The sequence below is a fragment of the Xyrauchen texanus genome, chromosome 18 (genome assembly GCF_025860055.1).
Source record: "Xyrauchen texanus isolate HMW12.3.18 chromosome 18, RBS_HiC_50CHRs, whole genome shotgun sequence".
Classification (NCBI taxonomy): Eukaryota; Metazoa; Chordata; class Actinopteri; order Cypriniformes; family Catostomidae; genus Xyrauchen; species Xyrauchen texanus.
In genome coordinates this window covers 38,979,440-38,995,471 of record NC_068293.1, presented here as the reverse complement: position 1 = coordinate 38,995,471, position 16,032 = coordinate 38,979,440, and the positions used below count along the sequence as shown (strand labels likewise).

At 37.2% G+C, this 16,032-nt stretch overlaps 1 protein-coding gene across 1 annotated transcript in view; it reads right to left on the bottom strand.

Moving 5' to 3' along the window:
* Positions 1 to 16,032, bottom strand: part of adarb1b (adenosine deaminase RNA specific B1b) — a 166,409-nt gene that overhangs the window by 103,901 nt on the left and 46,476 nt on the right. Inside the window, exon 2 of the mRNA XM_052148122.1 lies at positions 837 to 929. The gene's annotated coding sequence lies outside the window, so the exon portion shown is untranslated. The remainder of the gene's footprint in view (positions 1 to 836; positions 930 to 16,032) is intronic.

Genomic DNA, 16,032 nt, shown 5'->3' with positions numbered 1-16,032 from the left:
CTTATGTCTCTGATGAGTCCTGGAAACCTGGCAAAAAGGCTGTATTCATATCACCATTGTTAAATAAATTAATGCAACTCTTTAATTCTTAAAAGGCTGCTTCGTATTACCATGAGAAATGGATGTAATTTTCCACTGCACATCCACATTTTACATCAAGAGAGCCTACGAGGGCAGGGTGATATATACAAATTATAATTCAGGGAACGTTCATTTTAAGCCTTTTGATGATATTCAATACTGTATATATTTCGACATTTAAGTGTTTGCTCTGAAATGGCATATTAGGTATCAATTAAAAGCCATTCTAGAAAATTTGTATTACAAAATGCAAAAAAAATTAAAATGGGCGGTATATATCATATATCCACAATATATTCAATTTTTCTCCTTCACATAAGTATTACCTGTGTGTTAACCTGTTGATGTGCATTGTATTGTATGTTTGATTTTAAAAACACACTTGATTGTGTAAACTACAGGAATATCGATATTAATCAAATATGGCATTGTGCATATTTTTCCACAATCCTTACGACTATGCTAAAATGTACATCTGCCAAAAAAATATTTGAGTGAACATTGGTGGTGACTAGGTGGTACTTGAATGTTCTGATTTGATCAAAGGTGGTACTTCGCCTAAAAAGTATGAAAAGCACTGGTCTAGCCAAAACAAAAGTTAATAATGTTGACAAATTATACAGATGTGAACAATTTTGAACATCACACAATATAGTAAATGTGAACTCATTTAAGTAAAGTAAATTCAGGCCCATGGGTGGGGTCAATGAGCACCAACAGGTTTTAAACATGTTTTTCACTGGAGATTTACTTACCCACTGTAGAACCGCAATGGATGATGTTGCAATCTCCAACAGTCTCCAACAGGATCTTTCCAGCTGTGACTCTAAAATCTCTAAAAATCGTTCCTGAAACAAATAAAATTAAAAAAAAAACATCAGTCCAGAGCTCAAGCTGATCCTTAACTACTCAAATAAGAACAATTCCAAACTTTGGGAGGTTGCTGGAGAGAGAGAAATGAGCATCATTCCTTTAAAAACCAGATGTTATACATGTTCTTCATTTCCACTAAAGCATCAAAGTTTAAACCCCTCCTTAAAACATCGGAAGCCCTAAAATAGTTTTCATCCTCCATCTCAATGTGGCAGGCAGCTGAACTAGGCCTAAATGTGCAAGGGAAGTATTGGGCTGCAGTAGGTGGTCACATTATTAAATGCTGCAGTACCTATTTCTGGATAATCCAGATAATTACATAATTCAAACAAAAGGTTATTTTTGATTTTTTCAGAACTTTATGGACGCAAACCAAAAGATCAGATTATTTATAACAAATGAATGATACAGTTGAAGTCAGAAGTTTACATACAACTAAGCCAAATACATTTAAACTCCGATATTAAAAATTCCTGACATTTAATCGAAGAAACCATTCCTTATCTAAAGTCAGTTAGGATTACTACTATATTTTAAGAATGTGAAATATCAGAATAATTGTAGAGAGAATGATTTATTTCAGCTTTTATTTCTTTCATCCCTTTCCCAGTGGGTCATAAGTTTACAGACACTTTGTTAGTATTTGGTAGCATTGCCTTTAAATTGTTTAAAATGTTTTGGGAAGCCTTCCACAAGCTTCTCACATTAAGTTGCTGGAATTTTGGCCCATTCCTCCAGACGGAACTGGTGTAACAGAGTCAGATTTGTAGGCCTCCTTGCTCGTAACCAGACAAGAACTGCAGTCCTTAGCTAAAAAAAAAACAAAAATGTAGGCTCCCCTCCATTTTTCTGCCAATATTTGATGTGCTCTAAAATAGGTGAAAATAATGTACATTTTCCAGGAGTAATCATTAAACTGGACAGATAATTGGCATGTGTTGTGCAATGCTGCAAAAAAGGTACAGGTCAGAGTACAAAAAGCTGAACAAGTTTTATTATATAAATTCAATAGAAAACTACCATTATATTAACTATATCATTTTGGAATAGATACATTTACACAAACCTGTGAGACTTGAAAATGTGGTAATTCCTGAGCACATCCACGGTAACCACGCCTAGTACTGATCGAAAACAGTTAAGTTTAAGAGAGAACCACAACCGCTTCTGGTCTCTGTTGGAAGGTGTGAGCAGACATATTTTAGTACTTTAAACAGAAACTTGTTACAAGCAACCTTAATTCGCTAAAGATCTGCGCCCCTACACTGTTCCTGGGAATCGGAGATCCATTTAGAATAGTTTCTGGCTCCCTGAATCAAAATTGAATTGTGAGGTTTTTAATGATTCCCACCTCTAGACTTAGTGCACGTCCACAATAATCCGTTTTGGTTTGAAATCAAATTTGTTTTCAAAACTACCGACTAATTTTCTGCCTCGATGCAACTTTGCAAAGCTACGTCTGGTAAGTAAAAAAAATCAGGGAAGGGTAAAACGAGTTTGACAGCTTACATGAATTACAGGTAGTAATTTGTCAAAGATAGAAAAATGGATGTTTTTTTAAAGTCAGAAAGCAGAAAACAAAGGCTGGATCAGGATGTAGGGAGTATCTGTTCCAGGGTGTTCAGGTGGAGTCAAGAAACTATATGTTTAGGCCAGAGGCCAAGAGTTCAGGCAGGATTTGGATAAGGTTGCACACGGGAATCAGGTCAGAGGTTATTCCTCAGAGCAGTTACAGTAAATATCAAGAGAAAAAGAGGCAAAGCAACAAGATCTTAGCTCTGTTGGAAAGAAGTTCTGCACAAATGAAGCCCAAATCTACAAGCCAATCAGAATGTCGAATTACAGTTAACAATATAGAAGCGTACATATTGTATCATTTATTGTCTTTTAGAATCATTTTAAAGTTTGTCTTTATTCTGATGACAACTTCACCAAACTGTAGGGCTGGGCAATAAAATAAAAACATTACAATTGTCTCCAATATTTTAAGTATTTTTATGCCATTCAATATATCAATTTATATTTATGTTTTTGCTGTGAAAAAGTTTAAACAAGTTTTTTTCCTCCCAATCAGAACCGCCATCATTGACCAAACAGCCCTTGTTGTAATTCAATGTGAACAATAAGTGTACAAATGTAGTTACAAAATCAAGGCAACATTAAATTAACACAAGAACTACATTTAATAATTTCCATTTATATGCACCAATATAACAATACATGGCAATAAACAGCAATATGTTCCAACATATATGGTTACTGAAACAATTTATATGAAAAATGCCAAAGACTTCAATGAATATCTTTGAGTGAAGGAGCAAACAAATCATCAAAACTGTTTTTTAACTGATTCAAGGAAATTAATCAAACTCATACTCAATATTCATTATTGAAGTTTAAATCAGTGTGCTCATACTTGGTTATTGAGAAAAGGAAGGATTGTTAAACTAGTCTAATGGCAGTCTTTAAGAAATGTAATGGCTATACCGAGAGCCCATTATAATATAGCAATATTTAAGATGTTGCTTCGTTTTATATTTGGCAGCAAAATCACTGCAAATATTTTGTGAATATTTGACTCAATCACACACTGCCGCGCTCAACTTCTCGCAGTAACAAGTGGCAGCACTAGGTCATCATCAGACACTTTCATCAGGATTTCTAGCGTTAATGGTCAGCATTAGTGACACCGTTTTCACCCTTGTGGTCAGTCTGCTTTAAACAACAGCATCTGATGTTCACATAGGCCAAACAGCCATGTTTGGCCTATAAAGTTTTGAAAACTTAGTTTTGAAACTTTATTTCAAAAACCATTTTCTGGACACAGAGTCATTTTATTTAAAAAAATTTTTTATAACTTTATGCGATTAAACACATTTTCTGGTGTTAAACAGGAATGCACGAGATGTAATTTAGTCCCTGCTAGGGCTGCGACGGTTACCGCATTACCGCAATACCGCGGTCACGTGACTCCAACCGCGGGTCTGAGCTTGTCACCGTCGTCACCGCAAAAAAACAAAAACAAAAAAAACATTGGCCTGCACATGTGTGCACGTTGTGTCTAATGACATGGATTCGTTGTGTCTAATGACATGGATTCATTGATTCTAATGATATGGATTATGTCTAATGATATTAGCCTACATGGATTCAAGGTTTTCTAAACAAAACTTATCAAAATATGGAGCAAATCCGACCTTTCGCGAGTTGGGGAGCGCAATGTTCCATGACACATAATAACATTCCATTTGTATTAGAGATGCGCGGATGGGCTATTATTATTTAATCCGCAACCGCATCACACAACTCATCTGTCCGCACCAACGTTTTTTGATAAATTTTCAAAACCGCATCCGCGGCGCTGACTGTTTTAAGGTGTCAGTCTGAGCGATGCAAGGCGCTGCTGCCGCGAGGCTAGAAAGCTCTTGGCTGTTCTAGAAAGGAGACTGATCCAATGCAGCAAAGATATTTTAAAGGCTAAAGTCCCTAGTAGGCTATAGCCTATTGGCTATGTTGTATCCCCAGAATATCAGCAGTGAAGTCCGTTTCCGATTGGCGCACAGGGATAAAAATAAATAAATAAATAGTAACGCACATCGGCAAACCTGACTACTAGGCTACTGTAGCCTAAAATTTTATCATTTTGTTTTGAATTTTGTTTAAAATGCATTTTAAGATTTCTATTTATTTCTCATGTCTGTGAGGCAGTAGGCCTAGCCGCCGAGTTTCGGTTCATTTATGAGAGAGCTCACGCAGCAAGAGATCGCATCGGCGCTTCCACGTCCTGCTGCTGATTATATGTCTGCTATATTTGCTTCTTATTTATTAATTCCAGGCAATTAGTTAATGAAACAGTGATTAAAATTAAGATACAATTTACACAAAAGCGAAATTTTAAGTTAAAGAAAGGCTTTCTACAAAACAAAACTTAATAAAGTGGTCAAAATCATGTCTGACCCATCTTCAATGCTGAATGTATCTGAGAATAATCTTAAATAAGGAAATCTATACAGTGATTAGTTCATGCCAAATTACTGCTTGATGAAAATTTGACTATTTAAAATTGTGCTCGTTTTTTTTCTTCGGATGTAGGTGACAATATTTAAAGTCTGTCTATCAAAAGCGACTTCTGATGTGTGCGCCAAAGTCTGTCTGGGGGGGGGGGGGACTTCTCTGATCCAATGTAATGTATTTAATGCGGTTTACCGCTATACCGCGGGAATATCTTGTTTTTCAACCGCGGTTAGAAAAAATCCATACCGCCCCAGCCCTAGTCCCTGCCTGAATGAATGAATATCTGACAATATAAATAATCCTGTAGTGAAAAATTCACTTTCAGCTACACAGTCTCTCTAAAAATGTTTTATCCTTCCCAGAAATGAAAATGTACTAAGCGCTATGCAAAGCCAAATCTGATCTATGACTGTTTACTCTGGCTCTTGTTTTTATCGTAAGGGATTTTTTTGGCGTATTTTTCAGTTACTTAAAAACATTAACATTTTGATGACTTAAGTCCATATGTGTTAGCATTGAGGATTTACTGTATATAATACGCAAGGTGACAAAATTATATTTTATCAGAATTATGATCATGGTTAGTTATTTTTTCAAAATAAAAGCATTGTATTACTAATGCAAAACACAAATGCTTTGATTTGCATTTTGCACTCACTGAAATGCACACCTGGTGATTTATCCCTCTTAATTAGCAACTGCATTTCACTCCTGTGGCCAAACTTCAAGTTTCAAACACTCCACCCATTTGTCACTGGTAGGAATAAACCGGTAATGCAGCACCAAAAAAAAAAAACACCACTGATTGAACCAATATTGCTCAAACAAATATTTTACAGATCCATTTGGTGCCACTAATGTTGTAGAAATTACCCACTTCACCTTTAAAATTGTCAGCTTTACCCAGGAAAAATGGTCAATGTAAACCTATTAGCTTATTAACCGTACAGGGCCAGTTGCATAAAACAGTGTTAGATTAGTCTTACTAGTTAGTTCCTAAAATTTTGGTCTTAACTTTTTCAGTCAGTTGCATAAAAAAAATGATATCGGTCTAATATAAGACCAGAAAATGTTGCAGAGCAAGTGGGTGCTTCAGTTGAGCGCTAAAAGGGACTTGATTTGAGACTTTGTAGAAGATTTGAAGTCTACGATAGTAACAAAGACTTTTTTATCATTTGGGTTAAAAATAATAAATACATTTGCTCGTAATCAACTTTGAAGCATTGCATTCCTCTAATAAGCAAATATGTTCAGCGAATGAAAACTGTATTGAGCATCCACTTTTGGCCATTTTTTAAGCTGTTCAGTGTCATACATTTCCCACAATGCAATGCGACTGAGCTTGATTATGCAACAGGATTTCTGGGGCATCTTTATTTAGTCAGACTAATTGTTAAACGTTAACAGCTATGTTTATGAATCTGGACCCAGGCATCAACTGTGTCATCCAGTTCAGGAGGTTAAATATTGTTAGCGTCAGTATGGCTTTGTAGACAGAACAAAATTAAGACATTAAAGGCCTAGTGAGTCCTAAACTGCTAAAGATAAGTTGCCGATTCAGCAGAAATGCAAACTACAGTCACCTGGGTAAAGTCTACAGCACACTGCATGTGCCTTAGTATACTAAAACAGCTTGTACAATTGCACATTTTATCATGTGGCACTGTAAAAAGATCTCATCATCAACGCAAATATGATTGATGATTGCCATTTAAACTACTTTATTTTTCCTCTATAAGAAATAGCTCACCCAACAATGAAAATTGTGTCCTTAAACCTTATGTCTTATAGATTTTAGTGAATAATGACAAAAAAAGTCAATTTAGGAACCAAAATAGAACCATTTTCATTGTATATCGTGCCATTGCAGTCTCTTGGCATGATCATGATTTCAAGCTCGATTACACTTTTACACTGGATCAGAGCAGAGGACATAGATTAAACCACTGGGGTTGTATTGATTACTTTTCTGATACCTTTGTGCTATTTGGACCTACAGAGTTCTGGCCACCATTCACTTGTGGCGCATTGTGTAGATCTACAGAGTTGAGATATTCTTCTAAAAAACCTTCAATTTGTGTTCAGCAGAAGAGAGAAAGTCATAAACATCTGGGATGACATGAGGGTGAGTAAATGATGAGACAATATTCATTTTTGGGTGAACTATTCTTTAAAGTACACAAGCTGTCGCCTCTGTACCCCAAAATATTGGATATTATTTCCGTAAAAGCCCTCGGACATGTACTGCAGCCAGAAACCGCGGAGTCACCAAAATCAATGGCAATCTCTCAACAGACCTTATTAATATCATCCAAACATGATTTATTATTTATTGCAGTTGAATGTCTACAAGGGTCTGGAGTTGTCAGATAGATATCTGAGAGACAGGAGGCCATTTTTTTCTAGCGTGTCATATTGAATTCTGCAAGAGTGCACTCAATTTTCCCTCAGCCGTGGGCCCCGGGGCCAGTTTCAGCTGGGCCACCACTGTGAAAAGGAGAAATCTAACGGGATCTAGCTCTGTAAAAATTACATTTCAGTCAGACGTAGACAGCCCCTCTCCATGCCACTAATGGATTGGTCTTTTTTCCCCCTAACGGAATGGAAAATCTATGACATCATGACTGCAGGGGGCCAACGGCTCAGAATTCAATGAACGTTGATGACTGTTCAAAAGTATCAAACCCTTGATCTGTGCCTGAACCTTTGGTAATGAGGAAGACAAATTTTGAATGTTGTTGTAGATGATCTATGAGGCTGACGGCAATTTCATATTCATGCAGAGGCGGCCGTTTGTGGGTTCACTGGCATCTAATTGAGCATGAGCTTGATTAAAATTCATCTCACTCCATGCCAGCTCTATTTTGGGGAGTTTGAAGTAACTGCGCTATCAACCAAATTGGCTCCAATGGAAAGTTCGAACCAGTTATGCAGCAGGGGAGCAATAATGTACCACCGGGAATTTGGCAGTCTTAAAAGTAGATGACATCAATCTGATTTAACAAGACAATGTGAATAAAAGGACCAGACGAAATTCATGAAAATGAATCAAGCTTCAAACCATAAACAGTGCAAAGGAGTGTGGTTTTATTGAGTAGAAGAGACTGTGGCGCACACACACACACACACACACACACGCACACGCCATCACTCAGTAACTAGCCTGTAAGGTTTTAAATCAAGTCCAATTGCACAAATGTGTTTTATCACTAGAATAAATAGTTTGTTTGATAGTTTTGAAGCCATTTGTAACACCTAAACTAAAATGTCAATTCTCTATGTGTAATGGGTGTTGGGCAAATAAATGAACAAAATTAAACCACATTAGCATAAATTCAGCCAATGGTAAACTACACAATTAAGCAAGATTTTAACCCTAAAAATTGAGATATCATTAATATCTGTTTGGGGAAAGTTGGCATGCTTAATTTAAATAAAATCATAAAATGTGTAAATTACAATATTTGTTGGTCAAAACATACTTTACCCTTTACATTTATTTTTTCCCCATTTTCTTAATTTTAGCAGTTTCATAAATAATTTTGTTGCATATAATGTGCTTTAGAATACATTTAACTTTTTTACTAAAAACTATAATTGTCTATGTAATGGCAGGTTACCATTGTGATAACTTACACCCTATAGTGTGATAACATGCCCCAATATGATCTATGTGTGTTCAAGGACCTGCAACATTGCTTTTTTTTTTTAAAAATAAAGATCTAGCCCAGGTCTCTATTTTAGACAGAATGGTTGATGCTAAAGCTTAGTGATTTGGATCCGTTTGGCACGCATGAGGGTGGTATTAGGGAAATCAAAATGTTTATTTTTCCAATACAGAAAACCTATATGCAAAAGCTTCCAGATGGAAGGCAATTAGTCAATGTGTCACGGCGGAAAGCAATGGCTCAAACATGCCAACTCAGGATCTGCCCTCATGTTTCGTGCCTAAATAAAATTTTCTGACACCACCCTGGATGTCCTGCACCACATCCATCTAGCCGTCAAACCAATAAATTGGTCAGCTCCCTCAGCACTCTTCTTCAAATGTCACTTAACATAACGTACATGCCTGATCTTAATCGTGCCAATTTCTCTCAAGCTAATTATGTTTTTACATGTCGATTCTCAAAACCATTATCAGCATAAATGCATACACACACACACACACAGTATTAACTGCTCATAAAGCCGCAATCTAATTTGGTTTACATTCAATAAACCTGCTCCTACAGACCAATTTCTATTCAACTACAAGAAGTCACATAGAAAGGAATAACCAAAACTTGAAATCTAGCAAACTTTGTAATCCACACACAGGATGCAGAATTCTCGTTCAGTTAAAAAGTTGATTAACCAATGTCTTATTCAAGAAGATCGGCTATTTACTGACAAAAGGCCAGAAAGAGGCACAAAGTGAAACGAAAATGACAGAAAAGGAACATTGGCATTTTGTTTGAATGTGATGGATTGCCCTCTTTAAGAAAAAAAATAGTGGCAGAGGAAGAGAGGTGGTTCCACTAAGCTTCTTTTGCACGATAACATGCAATTACGTTAAGCATAGCACTCAGAATGAACCCTACCAAGACAGAAAGTGAGTCTTAATCCCCCCCTTTCATGATGGCTGCAAATTACATAGTGCTAAGGATCAGTTACATTATGAAAACATTACAGGCAATTCAAGCAAATGATCCATAATGACCATAATGCAGTGTGCATCCAAGGATCCCAACCAAAACTCAAAAACAACAGTAAAGCAATATGAAACGCATTTGATTTTCACAGTAAGAGCAAAGTCAAATTGGAGCTAGTTTGAAATTGCTTCACAGTGTCACTTGAAGAGACAGAGGTTGAGAGTGCTTAACATGCCCAACATGGTTATCTTTCTATAAAGTGTAGTAACACTGTGACTCAGCGTCATGCCTTACTGTTACAGTATATAGCCTATTTGCATTAAAAACTTTTTATTTCCACAATGATACAATAAACCCAAGTTCACACTTCAGCTCTGGGATCAGCGAGGGTCAACTTCCATGTTGAATTAACTGCCTCCGTAATACTGCGTCACAGTGCTCAACATAGCAGAAAAAGTGGGTGGGCAGTCTTGTTTAACAAAATATTCTTTCAGTTTATTCAATAGCAATTTCATAAAATCCTTCATAGCAGAATTCTAAGAAATTAACCAAACTAACCAGTTACAAAATGACCAAAATTAAAGTCAAATTTATTTGTATAGTGCTTATCCCAACATGCATTGTTAAAAAGCAGCTGTACAATAAATTATTCTATAACAGATATAGACAAAGTTTTGCAAATGCGGTGACTACCAATGAGTACTGGAAGTGCAAGAAAATCTACTTGAAGATTTGTATTCCTTAGCAATTCCATAAACAATTTTTACTTCAAATACATTAACTTTATTATTATGAATCGGCTTGGAAAAGTCCATTATTAGTGTATTGGACAACACTTTGCTTCATTGATTGAAAATACCAGACAAAATTTTTCACAAATCGGACACTGCTAGTGTGAAACATTATTTATTAGTCTTTTTGTATAGCATTCCATCCATATTGGTAAAAGAATGTGAACAGTTACATTAATAGAACAGATCGTCTACTTTTTTTATGGATTTGCATTTCTCGATTCCCAACCCTTTCAATGGAAGTGCAGACAGTGAAGGAACACCTACTAGCAAACAACAGTACAGTGACTGGGCGACCTCCAGTGACTTAGTAACTTGTCAGTGTGAACACACCTGTAGGACACAAGATGAGATCTTGGCCTTTTACGAACACTAGTGCACTATCAACTGCATACACTTGCATCCTCATTACCGCAGACAATCCAAATAAGTAGCAGCTGTCAATTACACAGGAACATTCCTTTGATAATGGTTCTCTTCAGTCTACTCCCTTGAGACACTTTCATTAGCAATCTACATCTACAATGATTCTCTGGCCCGGGGTTTGACTGTACTGTCACTGCAGCATGCTCAAGCAGACCCATCAGGTGGCCCCAGTGATGGACATTACTGCATTCTCATTGTATAGAAAAGAAGGCTCTTCCCTGTGACACCAGTAGATAGGACACATTCAGGCTCCAATACAGTAGCTTTCGCCACTGAACAAACAAAGTCCACAGCATGTAGAAACAAGATCGATTGGGTCTGGTGATTAAATTGGATTGCCGAGGTGAGCTGTTGACAGTGTTTCCCACAGATTTCTGCTCTTGCAGCAGGGGGAAACGTTTGTGGAGAGAGCTCAAAATCATTTCACATGTGCTTGGGACCGATCTGTGCACAAGCAATCTGCGCACAAGCAGCGTGTGGTGCATTCAGACTGTTTGATTAAATTACAGCCCTTTGCCGTTTAATAATTACATAAATTCACTTTATTTACAGATTCACTGATGCTGAATGCTAGGCAACTTAGAGAGGGGATCAACAATAAGGGGCCATTGTGAAAGTGGTCATTATGGTCAAACAGTTCAATTTTTGTTTCATCAGAACAGAGGACAAGATCGTTGTCCCCATGAGCTCTTGTAAACTGTAGTCTGGCTTTTCTATGGTGGTTCCGGAGCAGTGGCTTCTTCCTTGCAGAGCAGCCTTTCAGGTTGTGTCGATATAGGACTCGTTTTACTGTGGATATAGATACATGTCTACCCGTTTCCTCCAGCATCTTCACAAGGTCCTTTACTGTTGTTCTGGGATTGATTTGCACTTTTTGCACCAAACTACGTTTATCTCTAGAAGACAGAATGCTTCTACCTGAGCGGTATGATGGCTACATTGTCCAATGGGGTTTATACTTAAATGCAATTGTTTGTACAGATGAATGTGGTACCTTCAGATATTTCAATTGCTCCCACAATTCCAATTTTTTTTTCTGAGGTCTTGGCTGATTTCTTTAGATTTTCCCAGGATTCCCAAAGAGGAGTTTGAAGCTAGACCTTAAAATATATCCACAGCTACACCCCTAATTCAGTACACCTCCTATCAATCTAATTGGCTAATTGTCAAAAGGCTTGATATCATTTTCTGGAATTTTCCTAGCTACTTAAAGGCACAGTTAACTTGGTGTAAATGTCTGACCCACTGGAATTGTGATATTGTCATTTAAAAAGTGAAACGTGGTGGCGTAGTGGCTAAAGCACAGGGCTGTTAATCAGAAGATCCTTGGTTCGAACCCCACGGCCACCACCATTGTGCCCTTGAGCATGGCACTTAACTCCAGGTTGTTCCGGGGGGGTTGTCCCTGTAATAATTGCACTGTAAGTCGCTTTGGATAAAAGCGTCTGCCAAATGCATACATGTAAATGTAAATGAAACAATCTGTCTAAAAAAATTTTGGAAAAATTACTTGTGTCATACACAAAGTAGATGTCCTAAATGACTTGCTAAAACTATAGTTTGCTAATATTAAATTGGTGGAATGGTTACATTTGTTTTAATGACATCATCCTAAGTGTATGTAAACATCTGACTTCTGTATCTCTGCATTTAAGCTGGGATATGAGAAAGTATTTTAAACATTGAAAAAAATGAAATGTGCTTAACAGCTGAAAATACTACATTCTTATTGGAAGATAAGCATACGCAAAATAGCCAAAAATAATTAATTAACGAAGACACAAGGGGCGGGGGATGTGCAGTACTTTGTGAATGGCAGAGGTTCCAGTTCTGTAGAAATCTGCTGAACTTTTTGCAAGAAGAGATTCTGTGTGAGACTACCTACGAGTGAATTTTAAAATAACAAAACAAAAAAAATACGACAAGTTAGGACTAGAAGCCCACACGTTACATTCCACAAGGCGGAGATGTTTTTGTTCCGCAAATGACAATCCTCAAAACGAGAAGGGAAAAACCCCACAGACTCACGCTCTAATAAGAAAACCTGCAAAAAAAAAAAAAAGCTATATTAATGCTCAAATGGTAATGTTAATCCTGTCTGAGTGGCTGGTACAATAATGTCTAGGGCTGAAATGATTAGACTATGTAGACAGTAAAAAAAAAAATTAGACAAATAATTTTCATTGTCGAATAGTCGTTTGATCTCATTCAACGTACCATGAGATCACATTAAACTGTAATGATGACACGTGAGAGCAGCACTGCAGCTCGCACCTGACTGAGGAGCGGAAGAATTCCACAGATCACAGTCCAGATGCACTCTATATTTTCCAAACAGCTTCAGGTGAAACATAAAGTATGAGGTAATTATAATGCAATGTGATAATGTTACGTGATTAAACGACTATTCGACAATGAAAATGTGTCGACAATTTTTTATTGTAGAAGTTATTGATGACATCGACTAATCGTTTCAGCCCCATTTTCCATGCAGTTTTTACACTAAATAAAGACGATGATGATAATCATTTTTATGTATCAATGCACAGAAATAAACTGCAATATTTACTTTTTACTAAAACTTTTAATACATAAAAAATATGAAGCAGCATGATTTATGAAGACAGATAAAGCAATTCAGAAAAATCAAACTTATCAACTCAAACACCATTTTTGCTAATTAAGTTCAAATCAGAGACACTATGTTCTCATGCTAGCGAGGCACGAAAGGATCCCAAAACTAGCCTTGAGACTAACTTTAAAAAGACTAGCATAATGGCCAAATGAAATGGCTATTCCTTAATATTCCTCAATTTTATATCACTAACAAACACATTGCAAAAATACAGTAAATAATACAATATATTGCTCAACCCTAATCACTCAGCAATGAAATACCAGAGATGGATGCTTCAACAATCATTCCCATCTCCAAGTGAAAGCAGCAAGATCCACAGTGATTTCTTCCACTCTTGTGAACAGCCCCTGCCCTCACCTCACCCCGAGAGCCCATAATCCACACCACAATCATCTGCTTAAGACGTCAATGCCACTGCTGGCAGCAAGCAATCTGCAGAAAACCAGGACAGTGTTCCGTTTTCCCCATCCCCCTCCAGGGTGCAGAGGAGAAAGAGAGAGACCCTTAATGCAGTGAGCTACGAGAGAGTCGTGCTTGTGCAATGAATTAAAGCAGTCACTATATTCACGTCTTTTCCCTGCCAGGGATTACGTATGTGAAATGCTCCATAACTCGTAAAGAAGGAAAGCAGTTAACAGTGTTAGTGGGTCATTTTGGAATATGTTGCAGAGAGACAAGCAGCCATGACATTCACAGTAGCCCCTATCATATATATATATATATATATATATATATATATATATATATATATATTTTTTTTTTTTCTCCTTTTTCTACCTGACCTTTCATGTCAGTAGCTCAGATTTGCACCTACCAACATTTTTCATTGGCCCCACCACCAAAAAGCGAACAAAATGAAATTTATGATTGTGTGTCAGAAAGAAATGAAATTAAAGGAAAATATACAAATCCATATTAAATTTACATTCTTTCCTAAATAAAACAAACTGCATTCATATGGGGTTGTGGTCAAAAAAGTCAATTTAAAAAGGCATGCAGAAAAACAAAGTATACCCTAGCCTTAACTGATGCTTCAGACTTTTAAAAGTCATTCTCACAATTTCAACAAATCCTCATACATGTTAGCCAGCTAGATGAAATCAGCAGAATTCGCAACGCCGTTTGATACATGACAGAAATCCAAATTTTAGCAAGGCATAAGTAAGCACATTGGTTTATAAGATCAACAAATGTAAGACGAGCACTAGCACGATAGCATGTCACAGTTCCGTCAAACAAATTCTGTCCCGTTGGCCCCCAGCCCAACTTTTTGGTTGAGCATTGCATACGCCATGAAGCTGAGAACACAGGAGAGAGGTGGTGTGAAAATACGTAATAGGGCGAGATAGAGGTAGTCACAACTTTTCCAGTAATGAAACACTGCAGACAGTAATGAACAAATGGAGGGCATGACTCCTATTTTAAGGTCAAGAGGCTGAAGCTTGGGGAAATCAAACTTCTGATGAACCCATTGCAAAACACTGTAATTCTTTTACTCGCGGTAATTTGAGAGTCTGTGTGTAAATAAATATTTTCGAACATACAAAGCATTTGAAAGAGAGAACAACAGAATACAGGAAACATCCAGACTAACCCATTTTTGTTCGAAAAGTCCGCTTTTCGGCGTCTTCGTTTTCAGTGAAGGATAATGCCGTTCCAGTGTGGGTGAGAGGTGTAAAGTTGGTAAAATCAATGGGCATTTGAAAATGTATAGGTGTGGACATGGCCTAAATGTTGTTGAATTGCCTCAGGGCAAGTGAAAAAGTTGGCAGGTACAAACTGGCCAAAAAACACATCTCTTAGACCTGATAGCATTGCTGTAACGAAAGGCCTCTCGTGACTTATTGCTTTAGTAGTTTATCGGTCAAGGATGGCCAAACTTCAAAATCATCCTCAGTCGTTCTAAAGTAAAGCCAGATGAAAGACACTTTAATAAACAACTTTGGATGCAGTCCATCGCACTCTGATTCAAACGGCACTGAACGTCTATTCAGTCTCTACCTGCAACCCACTCAAAAGACAAAATCTCTGAGATGTCAATATGTTGTATTGATCTCCATAAAACATGAAATTAAATATCGACTGACTGCTCTCTCGAAGCACCGCAGCACAAATAGCCAAAGCGTTTCTGTCCGCAAAAATAAGGCCAAAGTACACAACAAAAGCCTGATTGTTCATTCGAAACATTTTCACATCTAGATACAGATGGCAAGTTGCTTTGGTTGAATGTTAATTTAATTAATCATAGATCAGTAGTGTTTTAACCTATCGAGACATAACAATTAACATTAGCATGTGAAATATCGTTGGCTTCAGAAGACACACACACACACACACACCTTTGCTGATATGGGCCACTGCATTTCCCCAAGCATTTCAACCAGTCACAGCTTCCCACCCCCTACCATCCTGTAGGATTCTTCAGGACAGGGGGGATAAGGAAGATATGAGTGTTTCGGAGAGGGACAGGAAAAGAGATAGAAAAGATAAAAAGATGGCACGTGGAAAACTGTCAAGAGGAAAATAATTCAATGCCCTAGACATTTAACATCAGCAATTTTTCCATCGTTTGACA